This window comes from Dendrobates tinctorius, unplaced genomic scaffold (assembly GCF_039654945.1).
Source record: "Dendrobates tinctorius isolate UK_male_01 unplaced genomic scaffold, ASM3965494v1 ptg000060l, whole genome shotgun sequence".
NCBI classification, from domain to species: Eukaryota; Metazoa; Chordata; class Amphibia; order Anura; family Dendrobatidae; genus Dendrobates; species Dendrobates tinctorius.
In genome coordinates this window covers 59,954,577-59,971,453 of record NW_027361728.1, presented here as the reverse complement: position 1 = coordinate 59,971,453, position 16,877 = coordinate 59,954,577, and the positions used below count along the sequence as shown (strand labels likewise).

The following is a 16,877-nucleotide window of genomic DNA, read 5'->3' as shown; positions in this document are numbered from 1 at the left end:
AATCATCGATAAAGAAGATGAATAGCACAGGGCCCAGGATATAGCCCTGTGGCACCCCACTTGAGACATTCTCCCAACTAGATATGGAGCCATTTATGACCACTCTTTGGGTCCGATCAATAAGCCAGGTATTAATCCATCTAACAGTCGCCTTGCCCATTCCATACTTGGCAAATGCTTTGCTGAAGTCAAGATATACTATATCTACAACATTTCCCTGATCTACCCAGTCAGTGAATCTGTCATAGAAGGAAAATAAGTTAGTCTGACATGACTTATTAGTTACAAACCCATGCTGGTTCTGGGTAATCACTTAATTCTCATAAAAATACTTGTATACATGTTTTCAATTAGCAATAATCACGCCTCAGATAAACCTCATTGGTTATGATACTGCCACTTGCATACATGTTGTTTAATAATTTGTTCAAAGTTCTTTCTTGGCATAGAAGTCAGGGTCACAGGTCTTTATTTCCCTGTATCCACCTTCTTCCCCTTTTTGAAGATAGAGACATTTGCTCTTTTCCAGTCTTCTGAGACTTCTTCTGTTTTCCAAGAATTTTCAAAGATTATTGAGAATGGCTCAATAATTTCCTCTGCTATGTCCTTCAGTATCCTAGGATGTAATTCATCTGGACCTGGAGACGTGAATTAATTTATGTTAGCTAAGTGTTACCTCACCATCTCTGTAACAATTATAAGGGTACTACGGAATCTGATTGCATGGGATAACACGAGACTGAGACCAAAACTGATGTAAATAAGTATATTAAGAAGTGAAACAAAACTAACAGAGCACTTCCTGCAATAGTAACGAAAGCACAGCACAATATATTAATGTCCAGTGAACTGAAGAGCGGGGCTCGACCACTAATATGAACTAGTCCAACTGTAATATGATGCAGGTGTGCACTAGGCACTAAATGTGAGAGTCCAGCAGTATATATGATAGGAAGCACATGGCCCTTAATGAGGAAGTCCAGCGATAATATTAATGAGCACGCACACTGCACTAACGTGTAGAAGTCCAGCAATCATATAGGTGAAAATGCACACAGCACCTAGACGTAGAAGTCCAGCAATTCACTGGAGTAGCACTAACAGAGGAAGATCACCACATGTAATTTTGGGCTAAAAGTCCCTCACAAGACCAGCACCGCAGCCCACACAAACACAGACCAAGAGGAGATGGTGACGTCAGGATTCCTTACTGGCCACAGCAGTTCCAGAGGCGAACAGCTCCTCACTAGAAGTCCAGATAGCAGTTATCAGGGAAACGCACAGGGCACTGTAGGCGGCAGAGCATGGAGAGGCAGAGTGCTGAGTTACGAGCAGCAGGAGCAGGGAGTCCACCAGTAGACAGGCAGGAGCTCAAGAGCCAACAGCAACAAAATACTCAGGCAAAGAGGAATACACGACCCAGACTTAAATCACAAAACAGACAGGAAGTTCCATGGCAGGGCGAGATGCAAGACTCCATCTTGAATAAGGGCACACAGGCTCAAAAGAAAGTCCGGAATCCTTACAATCTCTCTGTTTATAGATAGCGTGGATTCTTCTATTCCTTCAGTAGTACAGTGAAGATCAGTTGATGTTACATTACTTTCTGAGAGAAAACAAATGGAAAATAGGAATTTAAAAGTTCAGCCTTCTCAACATCATTTTTTACTACTTCACCATTTTTATCCTGTAAATATCCTGTAGCATCTTTGACTTTTCTTTTACTTTTGACATACCCCAAAATCCTATTTTATTGCTTTTTAACATCTCTTGCAAACTTTAATTCATTATCATCTTTAGATAATCTGTTGTGTGGCCTGCAGGTTCAACAGACAGCATTATATTCTTCTTTAGATATGCCTTCCTCTTTCCATTTGATAAACATTTCTTTATTCCTTTTTAGCATGTGTTTAAATGCTGTATTCATCCATCCAGGTTTCCTTAAATGCTTCCTATTCTTCTTTCTTTTAGGGATTGTTAATGATTGTGCTTTGAGAATCTCATTTTTGAAAACTTCCCATCCTTGCTGGACATTTCAGTCCTTATAAAGACACCAGTCATTGGATCCCTCCTATCCTCTTACTGAGTCCTTTAAAATCTGCATTTCTGAAATCCAGCCTTGAAGTCTGAGTCTTCACAGGTCTTCCTCCTCTAGTTAGCCAAAATACTATGATAACACTATCACTGCCTCCTAGGGTCCCAGCCACCCTTACCTCCTCAACCATTTCCTCCCTGTTTATAAGGAATGGATCCAAGGTAGCAGATCCCCTTGTTTTCTCCCCTACCTTTTGGAAGATAAAGTTGTCAGCAAGAGAGGATAAGAATTTGACGGACCTGTTACTTTTGCCTGAGAGAGATTCCTAACAAATGTCTTGATAGTTGAAATCTCCCATGATCATATTTTTTGGGGAACTTGGCCATCTGATGCATAAAGAGTTCATGCATATCTTTAGCTTATCCAGGTGGCCTGTAGTAATTGTCTACAGTGATGTTCTTTCCATTTTTCTCTCCTTGTATTCTTACCCGAAAGGTTTCTACAGAACTCCTAGTCTCTGAAGCTTCAATATCAGTGGAAATATATAGTTTTCTAACATACAATGTGACACATCCTCCCCGTTTATAAAGTCTGTTTCTCGCAAATAAGTTGTATCCTTATAGCCTTAAATTCCAATCATGTGTATCATCCCACTAAGTTTCAGTGATGCTAATGACATCATATTTTTTCCTGTGTTAGTAGCTCCAAATCTCCTTGTTTGATGCCCATGCTCTGAGCATTTGCATAGAAACATTTTAGTTTGTGATCAGTTTCTCTTTCTCCAATATTTTTATTACTCTGATTTTTTTGTCCTTGTTCTTCTTTTCCACTTCTAATAGCAGAGTTCTCAATAGTATTCATTTGCTTTATGGCTTTCCTTGGCCTTTTGCTTCTCTGCCCACAATGTTCTAGTTTAAAGCTTTCCTCACGAGTGTAGCAAGACGATTTCCAAATACATGTTTTACAGCTTTGGTAAGGTGCAGCCCATCTCCAGCAAATTGTCCATTCTATAAGTAATTCATGATGCAGAAATCCAAATCCTTGCTGATGTATACCTGTTTACCTGTAGAATCTTGTTTCACCTCCTTGTTCCATGGCCATCCACTGGGAGGATGGATGAGAAGATCACCTGCGCTCCAAGTCTTCAAAGTCACTGCAGATAGTTTTCAGGTCATTTCTTGCAATGACATTTGTCCCCACATGTAATATCAGGAATGGGTAGTCATCTGTAGGTCTGAAGAGTCCTGATATCCTGTGAGAGACATCTTTGTTTTTTGCAACTGGAAGACAGCACATTTCTCTTCCTTTCTGCAGATAGCGGCCTCTGTTCCTCTCAACAGGAAACCTCCATGATCACCACTCTCTGCTTCTTCTTCTTCACAACATTTTTCCTTTTCCATCCAAGAGGACTCTGAGAGCTTAAAAGGTTGTTCTTTGTAAGCAAAGTCTTATTTTGATGTATTTGACCATCATTCTCCTACGTGAGAGCCTGATATGTATGTAAAGCACTATGGAATAATTGGTGCTATATACGAAGGGTATAAAATTTATGTTTCCATAATCTTTTACTTTTTTTTGCCAATATTGGCAATATCAGTAGGAAAATAGAAGGACTTACATGTTTGATTTTCAAATTTTTTTTTAGTTATTTTTTTATGAAAATATAGATTACTAAAATACAAAACTAACAGGTCAAGGAAATTCTTATCCTCTCTTGCTGACAACTTTATCTTCCAAAAGGTAGGGGAGAAAACAAGGGGAACTGCTACCTTGGATCTAATCCTTATAAACAGGGAGGAAATGGTTGAGGAGGTAAAAGTGGCTGGGACCCTAGGAGGTAGCGACCATGCTATTTTAGAATTTTGGATAACTAGAGGAGGAAGACTTGTGAAGACTCAGACGTCAAGGTTAGATTTCAGAAAGGCAGATTTTAAGGGATTCAGAAAGAGAATTGGAGGGATCCAATGGCTGGATATCCTTAAAGACAAAAATGTCCAGGAAGGATGGGAAATCTTGAAAAATGAAATTCTCAAAGCACAATTGTTAACAATTCCGAAAAGAGGGAAGAATAGGAAGCATTTAAGGAAGCCAGGATGGATGAACACAGAACTTAAGCACATGCTAAAAAGGAAGAAAAAAATGTTTATAAAATGGAAAGAGGGAGGCATATCTAAAGAAGAATATAATGCTGTCTGCAGAACCTGCAGGGCACAAATCAGATTAGCTAAAGCTGACAATGAATTGAGGCTTGCAAGAGATGTCAAAAGCAATAATAAAGGATTTTGGGGATATGTCAAAAGTAAAAGAAAAGTCAAAGATGCTATACGATTTTTACAGGATGAAAATGATGAAATGGTAAGACAGGATGTTGAGAAGGCCGAACTTTTAAATTCCTATTTTGCATCTGTTTTCTCTCAGAAAGGAAATGTGACATCAACTGTTCTTCACTGTCCTATTAAGGGAATAGAAGAATCCAGGATATCTATAAACAGAAAGATAGTGAGGAAACACTTAGCTAACCTAAATGAATTCAAGTCTCCAGGTCCAGATGAATTACACCCCAGAGTACTGAAGGAGATAGCAGAAGAAATTTTTGAACCCCTCTCCATAATATTTGAAAATTCTTGGAGAACAGGAGAAGTCCCAGAAGACTGGAGAAGAGCAAATGTTGTTCCTATCTTCAAAAAGGGGAAGAAGGTGGACCCAGGCAACTATAGGCCGGTGAGTCTGACTTCTATACCAGGAAAGATCTTTGAACAAATTATTAAACAACATGTATGTCAGTACCTGGATAAGAATGAAGTGATTAAACAGAGTCAGCATGGGTTTGTAACTAATAAGTCATGTCAGACTAACTTAATTTCCTTCTATGACGGAATCACTGATTGGGTGGATCAAGGAAATGCTGTAGATATAGTATATCTTGACTTCAGCAAAGCATTTGACAAAGTATCTCATACAATCCTTATTGAAAAAATGACTAAGTATGGAATGGACAAGGCAACTGTTAGGTGGATTCATAACTGGCTTAGTGATCGGACCCAAAGAGTGGTCGTAAATGGCTGCACATCCAGTTGGAAGAATGTCTAAAGTGGGGTACCACAGGGCTCTGTCCTGGGCCCTTTATTGTTCAACATCTTTATCAACGATTTAGATGAAGGAATTGAGGGTAAACTGATTAAATTTGCTGATGACACAAAGCTAGGAGGGATAGCTAATACTAGAGAAGAGAGATAGAGGATTCAAAAAGATATAAATAAACTGGAGAAGTGGGCAGCAACTAACAGAATGGTTTTTAACAGGGAAAAATGCAAAGTACTACATCTGGGCAATAAAAATGAAAAAAGCATATACAGAATGGGAGGAATAGGCCTAAGCAACAGCACATGTGAAAAAGACTTGGGTATACTAATAGATCACAAACTGAATATGAGTCAACAGTGTGATGCAGCAGCAAAAAAAGCAAATGCAATTCTAGGATGTATTAACAGACGCATACAGTCTAGATCACGTGAAGTCATTATTTCTCTCTACTCCTCTTTGGTCAGACCTCATCTGGAATATTGTGTCCAGTTTTGGGCACCACATTTTAAAAAAGACATCAACAAACTGGAGCAAGTTCAGAAAAGAGCAACCAGAATGGTGACCGGTCTGCAAACCCTGTCTTATGAGGAAAGGTTACAGGATTTGGGATTGTTTAGTTTGCAAAAGAGAAGACTGAGAGGAGACTTAATAGCTGTCTACAAATATCTCAAGGGCTGTCACATTGTAGAAGGATCATCTTTATTCTCATTTGCACAAGGAAAGACTAGAAGCAATGGGATGAAACTGAATGGGAGGAGACACAGATTAGATATTAGAAAAAACTTTTTGACAGTTAGAGTGATCAATGAGTGGAACAAGCTGCCACGAGAAGTGGTGAGTTCTCCTTCAATGGATGTCTTCAAACAGAGGCTGGACAGACATCTGACTGGGATGATTTAGCGAATCCTGCTTTGAGCAGGGGGTTGGACCAGATGGCCCAGGAGGTCCCTTCCAACTCTACGACTCTATGATTCTATGATTCTATGATTTTTAAATGTGAGTCATTCCATATCAATTATTTTTACAAATCGGATGTATGGCTTTTATTTTTTTATGTGTGAGTGGTTAGTAACAGCAATCTGCATTTGAAGTGCCTTGTTTTTATTTTATTTTTATCCCACTTTTCTTTTTTATTTATTTTACACATTATCCCACCTTAAACCCCTTTCCAACATTGTCAGTAATAATATGTCCACCTGCCCTGGGCCTTGTTGATGCGGGACAGATTATTGGAATTATAGATCATGGAGTGGCCTAGCCAGTCTCCAGATCTTAATCTCATAGAAAACTTATGGAGGGAGTTGAAGCTCCGAGTTGCCAAGCAGCAGCCTCAAAATCTTAATGATTTAGAGATGACCTGCAAAGAGGAGTGGACCAAAATTCCTCCTGACATGTGCGCAAACCTCATCATCAACTCCAAAATAAATATGACTGCTGTGCTTGCCAGCAAGGGTTTTGCCACCAAGTATTAAGTCTTGTTTGCCAGAGGGATCAAATACTTATTTCTCATTGCAAAATGCAAATAAATTTATGTAATTTATACGATGTGTGTCAGTGGGCAAAGTTACAAAATCAGCAAGGAATCAATTACTTACAGTGGGGAAATAAGTATTTGATCCCTTGCTGATTTTGTAACTTTGCCATTGTAGGTTAATTTTAGCACTGAGAGACAGAATATCAAAAATAAAATCCTGAAAATCACATTGTATTAATTATATAAATTTATTTGCATTTGCAGTGAGAAATAAGGATTTGATCCCCTACCAACCATTAAGAGTTCTGGCTCCTACAGGCCAGTTAGACGTTCCTAATCAACTCGTTACCTGCATTAAAGACAGCTGTCTTACATAGTCACCTTTATAAAAGACTCCTGTCCACAGACTCAATTAATCAGTCAGACTCTAACATCTACAACATGGGCAAGACCAAAGAGCTTTATAAGTATGTCAGGGACAAGATCATAGACCTGCCCAAAGCTCGAATGGGCTACAAAACCATAAGTAAAACACTGGGTGAGAAGGAGACAACTGTTAGTGCAATAGTAAGAAAATGGAAGAAATACAAAATGACTGTCAATCGACAACAATCTGGGGCACCATGCAAAATCTCACCTCGTGTGGTATCCCTGATCATGAGGAAGGTGAGAGATCAGCCTAAAACTGCATGAGGAGAAACTTGTTAATGACCTCAAGGCAGCTAGGACTACAGTCACCAAGAAAACCATTGCTAACACATTATGCCTTAAAGGTTTAGAATTCTGCAGTGCCCGCAAGCTCCCCCTGCTCAAAAAGGCACATGTGCAGGCCTGTCTGATGTTTGCCAATGAACACCTGGATGATTCTGTGAGTAATTGGTAGAGGGTGCTGTGGTCAGATGAGACAAAATTGAGCTCTTTGGCATTAACTCAACTCGCCGTGTTTGGAGGAAGAGAAATGATGCCTATTACCCAAAGAACACCATCCCCACTGTCAAGCATGGAGGTGGAAACATTATGTTTTGGGGGTGTTTCTCTGCTAAGGGCACATGACTAATTTACTGGATCAATGGGAGAATGGATGGAGCCATGTACTGTAAAATCCTGAGTGACAACCTCCTTCCCTCCGCCAGGACACTAAAAATGAGTCATGGCTTCAAGCAAGACAATGACCCAAAACATACAGCCAAGGCAAAAAGGAGTGCCTCAAAAAGAAGCACATTAAGGTCATGGAGTGACCTAGCAAGTCTCCGGACCTTAATCCCATAGAAAACTTATGGATGGAGTTGGAGCTCCGAGTTGCCAAGCAACAGCATCAAAATTTTAATGATTTAGACATGATCTGCAAAGAGGGGTGGACCAAAATTCCTCCTGACATGTGCGCAAACCTCATCATCAACTACAAAAAATGTCTGACTGCTGTGCTTGCCAACAAGGGTTTTGCGACCAAGTATTAAGTCTTGTTTGCCAGAGGTTTTCAAATACTTATTTCTCACTGCAAAATGCAAATAAATTTATATAATTTATACAATGTGATTTTCTGGATTTTATTTTTGATAGTCTATATCTCAATGTTAAAATTAACCTACGCTTAAAATTACAGACTATTCATGTCTTTGTCGGTGGACAAAGTTACAAACTCAGCAAGGGATCAAATACTTATTTCTCCCACTGTATTTTCCCCACTGTAGGCTCTTGAATGTCGAAATAGCTCCCTACCCTCCAAAAGAAATTCAGCAAATTATCTGCTCCCAAATCCAAATGCCCCCTCCTCTCTGACAATGTACCTAAACCACATATAGCGTCCACATATAGCATCCAATGTCGGCAACATTCATTGCTTCTTGTTTCTGGAAAATGCACATGGAGTCAAAATCGGACCTACATCTGTAGATAAATTCCCAAGAGGGTATAATTTCCAAAATGAGGTGACTTGAAGGGGGATTCTGCTCTTCTAGCAACTTGGGTCTCTGTACATAGAGTCCACAGACTGCTTTAGGAAAATCTGCACTCCTTTCACTGGGACAAATTTTGGTGCCATTTTTAACCACTTCTTGTGTGAAAATGTAAAATCTGGGGCTAAAACAAAATTTTGGTGGTAAAAATGTATTTTTTCTTCACTGCCCAATGGTATAAAATTTTATGACACACCTGTGGTGTCAACATAATCACTGCGCCCCTAAATGAATAAATAAAGAGCTGTAGTTTGTAAAATGGGATCACTTATGGGAGGTTCTGCTGTTCTGACACCTCATGGGCTCTCCCTATGGGTCTTGGTACCTGCAAACCATAACAGTAAAATTTGGCACTCCTTCCCTTCTGAGCTTTACACTGTGCCTGAAAAATATTTCCCGATTGGGTATTGGCACACTCAGAAAAATTGGAGCTCAGTTTGTTGTAAAATAATTTCCTATTTGCCCTTAGAAAAATTAAAAACTTGAGGCTAAAATAACATTTTAGTGGTAAAAATGTAATTTATTCTTTCTTCACCACTCAATGGTATAAAACTCTGTGAGTGACTTGTGGTGTCAATATGATCACTGCACCCCTAGATGAAATCACTGGGGAATTTTTGTTTGTAAAATGAATTCACATATTGGGGATTTCTGTTGTTCTTGCACCTCAGGGGCTCTGCCAATGTGACATGGCACGCTCAAAACATTCCAGCAAAATCTGAACTCCAATAAGGCACCTCTTACCTTCTGAGCTTTGCACAGTGCCTCAAAAGTAGTATTCCCCCACATATGGGGTATTGTCGTACTCAGGAGAAATTGAACAACAAATTGTATGGTGCAATTTCTCCTATTACCCTTATGAAAATGCAAAATTTGGGGCAAAAATTACATTTTTGTGGGGAAAATGTGATTTTATTATTTTCACCACTCAACGTTATAAGCGTTTATGAAAGTGACAGTGGTTGGAATTATAAATATTGGCCTGGTCATTAACACGCCAAACACCTTTCGGGGGTAAAAGGGTCAAGATAATAAAAGACCTTTGGTAGGGCATTTCAACATATAAATGCTTTTTTTAATTGCTTTTCCCTGTAACTGAAACTAGGGCTGGTATATTATCCCCAGTTACAGGCGAAATCTAGCCTTCTATCTGCATAGCAAAGCTGATTGGGACTCCTTGGACCCAGCAACTTTTAATTCCACCCTACACCGAACAATTGCATGGTCACTGGGTCTGGGGGAGATGGAAGTGGTGTCAGCGCTTTCTCTATTGGGAGTCTAGCTGTGTTTGACAGCTGGCTCCCCACTCCCACAGCTCCATGAATTTGTGCAACTACTATACTATACAGTAACTTTTTAAAATGTCACTGCAGAGTATAATACAGGTCCACCCACTCATTTTAAGTAGTTAAATACAACCTGTTCAACTTTTGAAATTTCTTTTTGAATAAATACTTATATTTCTTTTGAAATAACAGTTCTAGAGCATCTTTCCACAGACTTCTAATTTGTGCCACTCCCATTTTTACTCCTAAAAAATTATGAATAGACATCTAGATGTTACTATTCCACTTGTGAGAGGGGTCGCTATTATGGTCTTATTGTCAGCACTGATTGGACAGTGTCATAATGTGTTGAACACACACAACTGGTAACACTAATTTGTAATTTAAGATTAATAATAAAGTAATTAATCATTGCTGAGATCTAAAAAAAAATTGTTACCCAAAAAATAGCACACCTATTTACTAAAACAGTTACATTAGGAGAGATGACAGGACCGCTTTAAATGTTTCATGTAAATGCACATTGAATGCTCAAGTGCAACGGACATAACATATCGGACATAACATATCGAGAAGAGTAACAAAAATGTTTAAAAGCCTAAAAAGTTGGGTTTTTTATGTTAGTGTTTAATCAGCATGTGCAGAAAATTGCAAAATTATCTGGTCATTATGAGCCAAAATTCATGCAGTATTTGAGAGTTAATATAATGTCTTTGGCCAATGCATTTGGAAAGTTACTAAATATTATGGTCATTATGTGGTTAAGCTTTTATGATATTAATGTCAAGACCAACTTAAAAATAAAGTTATCTAAGTACATTTTGGAGCATGAGAGGGAATAATCCAGAGTGGACAATTATATAGAGAATGCGGAATAACATTACTGTTAGATCTTCCGGACAATGTAATTATTGGCAGTTATCTGAAGGTAAGAACATTATTCTGATAAATGTATAGCAATATTTTCCTTTCACCAGTTAGTGTTGTATTTGATATGTTCTCACCTCAGAGGAAAATGCATATGTCAGCTTTCAAGATAAAGCTGCCATTAATGTACACATCAAATATGGAGATAAATACCACTTAATCCTTCCAAGCTGTGACTGAGAAGTGAAGTTTGGTCTCAATTTACAGTTGGTCTTGGCAATATCGCAGACTGTATTTCTTTTTAATGCCGATATTACTTCTAAGTTTAGGCTTTTAAGTTGATCTGTCATCTCTAACAAAACTACATTTGAGACTTTAAGACATCAAATAAGGATTTATCTAGGTATCTCTCTGCTCTCTTCTGTAGATCCATTCCTCCTCCTTGAGTAGGAGACTCCTTTTTCTTCCTGCTGAATTATCTCCCTTTCAATTACTTAGAATACTTCCAATATTAGAGACTGACAACCAGTAGGAATAAAATTATTGAATAAAAATAAATCCAATAAAATCCAGAGTGAATTTAGAAAGATGTATTCTCTGACTTTAAATATCAAATTTAACCTAAACTGGTTCACAATTTTGAATGGATATATTTCCTGATATATTTTTTATATTGGTAGAGGCCCTGTTTTTAATATACAAAGCTCCAAAATGCCTACAATACATAAAGATTAAAATTAGTGATGGGCGGGTGCTTGTTGCTCTGGACGAGCAAATTGGAATGCTCTGGTGCTCGACCCAAGCAACAAGCACAATGTAAGTCTATGGGAAACTCAACCATTTTGCTGGCGCCCCACCGGAGGTCTGTAGAGGGACTAGAAATTGCGGAAATTGATGGGAACAGTGTTCAAATGACATGGGAACAGCATGGGGATGACCCCTGGAAGCATTTCTGACTCCCAGGTCACTGCTGTGAACAATGTTGTCAGAGTCTTACACCACTTTTTCAGAATCACAATGAAACATACAAGAATGAAACCAAAATGGATTTTCCTGGGAAATATGTTAAGGAACATCCTTTCCAGGGTAATGACTTCTATGTAAGGCAAAATAATTAAACAAAAACAAAAATGCTTCTCCCCACCTTGGGCTATGTTCACATGTAGTGTTTTTGATGCATCTTTGTATGCACCATGGACAGGGGATTGGCTTGTAGGCATAACAGCGGAAGAAGCAGTGGTGTCACACGCAGACAGTGTTCCTGGACCCTGGGGTTCGACCCACAAAGTTGGGTGCTTTGCTGCAATGAGCTTGATCATGCTGGTGGTAGTCAGGCTGGAAGTTTTGCTACCCCTGCTGATGCTGAAAAAAAATAAAAAACGAATCTGAACTGAAAAAGTAAGTTAATGTGTATGCACAATGTACAGTTGTGGCTAAAAGTATTGACACCCCTGCAATTCTGTCAGATAATACTCAGTTTCTTCCTGAAAATGATTGCAAACACAAATTCTTTGGTATTATTATCTTCATTTAATTTGCCTTAAATGAAAATACACAAAAAGAATTGTCCTAAAGCCAAATTGGATATAATTCCACACCAAACATAAAAAAGAGGGTGGACAAAAGTATTGGCACTGTTCAAAAAATCATGTGATGCTTCTCTAATTTGTGTAATTAACAGCACATGTAACTTACCTGTGGCACCTAACAGGTGTTGGCAATAACTAAATCACACTTGCAGCCAGTTGACATGGATTAAAGTTGACTCAACCTCTGTCCTGTGTCCTTGTGTGTACCACATTGAGCATGGAGAAAAGAAAGAAGACCAAAGAACTGTCTGAGGACTTGAGAAACCAAATTGTGAGGAAGCATGAGCAATCTCAAGGCTACAAGTCCATTTATGCATTATTTGCAGTTTATTTTTTACTTTTTAGTTCAGGATATTTGTGTTTTTTGCTTTTTGCTGTCTCTGATTAATGGTGATGTGTTAATATGCACTTACATTGTGCATACACATTAACTTACTTTTTCAGTTCAGATTCGTTTTTTATTCATTTCATTGTGCATTCAGTGCATATATGGGTGTGACCGCCCTCTTTCTGAGCTGGGAAAACCATCCTGTCTGGCCTAAGCTTTTACTAGTGGTTCAGCTGCTCGATCCTTGTTCACATTCACGTCACTTGGCAAGTGAAAAGGTTTTAAATACTGGAGTAGGGACTGTCCCACAAGGGTTGCCGTGACGTGGCGGGATGGCTTGTACAGTATTTTGATCAAAATTATGTTTACTAAATACCCTTATCATTATTATTACCTTTATGCATTATTTGCAGTTTATTTTTTACTTTTTAGTTCAGGATATTTGTGTTTTTTGCTTCCCCTGCTGATGCTGGCCTGGCAAGTGGTCTTTTTGGAGATGTCGGCAGAGCCTTTAAAAGACAACCAGACTCATGAAGACCTAACAGTTGGACTGGCAAATTCCATCATGTTGGTGTTACAGGGAACAGGTGCCCGCCTTCTGTCTGCACCCACTACACTGATTCTTTCTGCATGTTGGGGTGCTAGGCCTCCCTCCACCTGTGTGCTGCTGTCCTAACTCTGCATGTCCTACTGCCAGCTTGGGTCAGTTACTATGTCATCCACCACCTCATCTTCCACTTCTGCACCCTGGTGCTCCTCCTGACTTTCTTTCTGGCAATTGTGTCTCGTCATCGTCCAACTCTTGTGACACTTTCCCATTGTCGCCTTTGTGCGACAGTGGCTGCTCAAATATTTGGGCAAGACCGGGCGAGATTCCCGAATCTATAAATGGAAAAGCGAACAGCTCTTCAGAGCATCCAAGTGTGGGATAAGTTTCCTCCGGGCACTCGGCATGGTGGGAGGAAGGAGGATCAGGGTGAGCAATATGCGGTCCAGACTCACGGCCACTCAGACTTGACCATGTGGAAGAAAGGGTGGTGGTGGTGGTGGCAAAGTGACTGGAAGCATTATCCGCTATCCAACCAACAACCTTTTGATACTGCTCTGGGTTTAATAGTGGTGTGCTGTGGTCCCCTAATAATTGGGACAGGAAGGTCGGGCGAGAAGATGTGGGTGTTTGGTGTGGCAAAATTTCAGCTTGCCCACGGCCTCGGCCTCTGCATGCACCATCACCATCATATCCAGTTTCCCATCCCTTGCCATGCACCTTGCCCATTTTAAATGGAGGACAATATTTTCCACTTTCACTACAAATGGCTGAATTTGGAGCAAACTTATATGTGATCTGTGTGATGGACAAACCACAGTTTTAAATAGCTGGCCTGTAGGTAACTATTTTTACCAGCAAACTGGTGTCAATAGCTTCGCTAACACACTGCAACAAAATTTAAATGGAGGTCAGAAATGGCAGAATTTTGAGCGCATTATTTATCTGTGATCCATGTGACGGACAAACCACAGTTTTAAATAGCTGGCCTGTAGGTCACTATGTTACCAGCAAACTGGTGTCAATAACTTTGCTAACACACTACAACAAAATTTATATGGAGGCCAGAAATGGCAGAATTTTGAGCGTACTTTTTAGCTGTGATCCGTGTGACTGACAAGCCACAGTTTTAAATAGCTTGCCTGTAGGTCACTATTTTACCAGCAAACTAGTGTCAATAACTTGCTAACACAATGCAAAAAAATTAAATGGAGGCCAGAAATGGCAGAATTTTGAGCGTACTTTTTAGATGTGATCCGTGTGACGGACAGACCACAGGTTTGAATAGATGGATTTTTAGCGCTGTTATATGGAAAGGATCTGGTTGTATTCCGCAGTGTCAACAAGCAAATGGGACAGAAAAACAGTGTTCTTCAGATTTCTTTTAAAGAAAATAATCAGGATTAACATCCAAAAAAAATTATTCCTGGCCCTTGATACCTGGGGATATGTCTAGAAATATCTGTAAAAGCAGCCGCAGCAGCAGACAGAACTGGAATGGACCCTCTTGCTATATGCACTGCAGTCTGCCACATACACTGAGCACTGATGTCTATGCAGCTGGATTAGTCCTCAGAAGGACTGTTAGTTGAGATGAATATGTGTCCAATATATTGTGGTATACCTACACTAACTAAGACACAAGCAAATATCTCCCTAGCTCAGCAGCAACTCTCCCTACACTGCCTGATTCCAGAGTAGACTGTGACAAGCATGGTGGCACCAGGTCTGATATAGACCTGATGACGCTGTGCGGCCTGTCAATCACTGTAATGCCACAACCAACATGGCTGCAGCATTACAGTGTGTGGCAGACAATCCCTGCATGTTCATTAGCTCTCTAAAGAACTCCAAATATGCAGGGTCAGGACCTGAGCTCCCACCGAGCAACCCCGGAAATACTCGGGGAGCTCCGAGCATCTCAAGCAGTGGGATGCTCGGGCGAGTACCGAGTAGCGGCGAGCATGCTCGCTCATCACTATTTAAAGCCCAACATGCTGGCTCTGTAGGGGCACCAATAGGGAGAACTTTAGGGCTTACTGCATGCTATGTTAATAGGATAAACCCCCCCACCTAGACCCCAAGACATGAAGGTCTTTGAGCACTAAGTAGATTAACACTTTATCTTCTATCTGTTTCTGAATTCATAAAAAATTAAAGCTTTTATCTACATGCTAAAGTGGCATTAACTGATCTGGGCATGACAGAGCACATTCCCAGCCTCTGCCTCCTGTGGTTTTTTCCCCAACTGTGGAGTGTCAGCTGCCGGGCAAGGAAATCAGACATTGAGCTATCAATCAAGGTAAAGAAGCTGGTGCTCCGTGGGGAAATAACCTCAGGAGGCAGAGGCTTGGCAAGTGCTCTGCCACGCCCAGAGTATTTGATGCATTTTTTCAATGTAAATTAAAATGCAAATTTATTTGGAACAAGAAGATAAGAGATCTAAATTGGTTGATGACTTTAGTTTTCAAAGATCTGCATGCACACATTTGCTATTTAAGGGGAGGATCTTAAAAACAGATTCCTTTTACTGTGTAATCGGTATCTGCTGCATGTAATGTCTCTTTAAAAGTAGTAAAAACTTATGGTTCAACCTTTGTCTAAGCAGGAGACTTAAATCTTTGTATGAGAACAGCTACTGCTTATATTAAGTAATTCATGAGCAAACATTTCAGATACAATATAAAAAAAGCCACGGTGATAACAATTGAAATTTTAGTTTAAAGTCCTAAGCCAAATCTAAAGGATTCATCTTAAGATTTTTCCAAGTGGGCACAAAGCAGAAAATTCATTAAAAAAATAAACATACCTCCACTGCTCCAGCGCTGCTACTCCAGAGGTTACAGCGTGGCAGTGATGACGTTCCAATTGCATGTACTTTACTGTAGCGGGAAATCATTGACTTCAGCATGGATAGAAATGCTGTCTGCATGTGACCACTAAGGCCAGTGATCAAATACAGCAGTTACATGCACATGGCTAAAATGTCATCACTGCCGGATCTTCTCAAAGACCATCTGGACCACCTGCCGGAATGGTAGCTAGACTAGCAGGGAAGTAAATATGTTCGTTTTTAGTATTCCTTGCTTCAGAAATAGTAATTAGATCAGTATATAATATTATATAATAAGAAAAAAATAATCACAGTTTTAAAAGGATAATATTAAAGATAAATTAAAAATAGTTATGAACCACACAAAAACTGAGAAATAATTGACACCAGTATAATACAGTGTTAACTTTGAAAAGATGTTAGATAACTAACAGAAATTATAATGCTTTGATAATTATAATTTACTGATTAATATTCATTTATGTGTCATATCTACTAGAAAGAGTTAAGCAGAAATCAGTGATTTTTCCTTCATCAGGTCAATGCAGTGTACAACACAAACATTCTCATCAGTTTCTTCAAACTCTATCACATTCACATGAGAGCAAATGGAAAGATGAGATGAGACACATGATCTTTAACCGCTGAATGTAATGGCTATGTTTTTTTTAACTGTCCAGCATTCTTTACACAGACCCTGTAAGACCTCTCCCAACCTTTACTCTGTAGTTTTATTACTAACTCTTTTTGATCTGTAGGTTTCTAAAAGAAGGTACATAAAGTGATTGGGGGAAAATAAAAACCAGCCGAAGAAGTTGAAGATGATTAAATTAGACATTGCATTTCCGTATCGTTTGTGGGTGGCGAGTAACTCTAGAT

General features: G+C 39.4%; 1 pseudogene; it reads right to left on the bottom strand.

Moving 5' to 3' along the window:
- Positions 1-307: 307 nt before the first annotated feature.
- On the bottom strand, positions 308-412 carry LOC141092831 (U4 spliceosomal RNA; annotated as a pseudogene).
- Between the last annotated feature and the right edge of the window lie 16,465 nt (positions 413-16,877).